Raw genomic sequence first — 256 nt, 5'->3', positions numbered from 1 at the left:
AGGGCGTGGGGGGGGGGGCGTGGAGAGGAGGGGGTGGCTCAGAGGAGGAGGAGGAGGAGGAGCTAGCTCTCTGGAGAATTTTGTAGGATCTCCCAGCCTCCGGGGAGGACACCAGCAGGCTGAGCCTGGGACGAGGTGCTGTGTGCAAAGCCTGTTCCCAAAGCAGCCTGGTGTTGCCCACCCTCCCTCACGCTGGGGCGTCAGCAAGGTGCCTGGGTCCTGTGTGGTGGGGGAGGGAGAGGTACGAGCTGCAAGC

The 256-nt window shown here is 65.6% G+C and overlaps 1 protein-coding gene across 1 annotated transcript in view; it reads right to left on the bottom strand.

Moving 5' to 3' along the window:
* OAS3 (2'-5'-oligoadenylate synthetase 3) overlaps positions 1–256 on the bottom strand; it is a 14,085-nt gene that overhangs the window by 8,609 nt on the left and 5,220 nt on the right. The window lies entirely within an intron of this gene.

The sequence above is a fragment of the Myotis davidii genome, unplaced genomic scaffold (genome assembly GCF_000327345.1).
Source record: "Myotis davidii unplaced genomic scaffold, ASM32734v1 scaffold223, whole genome shotgun sequence".
Taxonomy (NCBI): domain Eukaryota; kingdom Metazoa; phylum Chordata; class Mammalia; order Chiroptera; family Vespertilionidae; genus Myotis; species Myotis davidii.
Note: the sequence above shows the minus strand (reverse complement) of the source record. Positions and strands in the feature narration are given on the sequence as shown.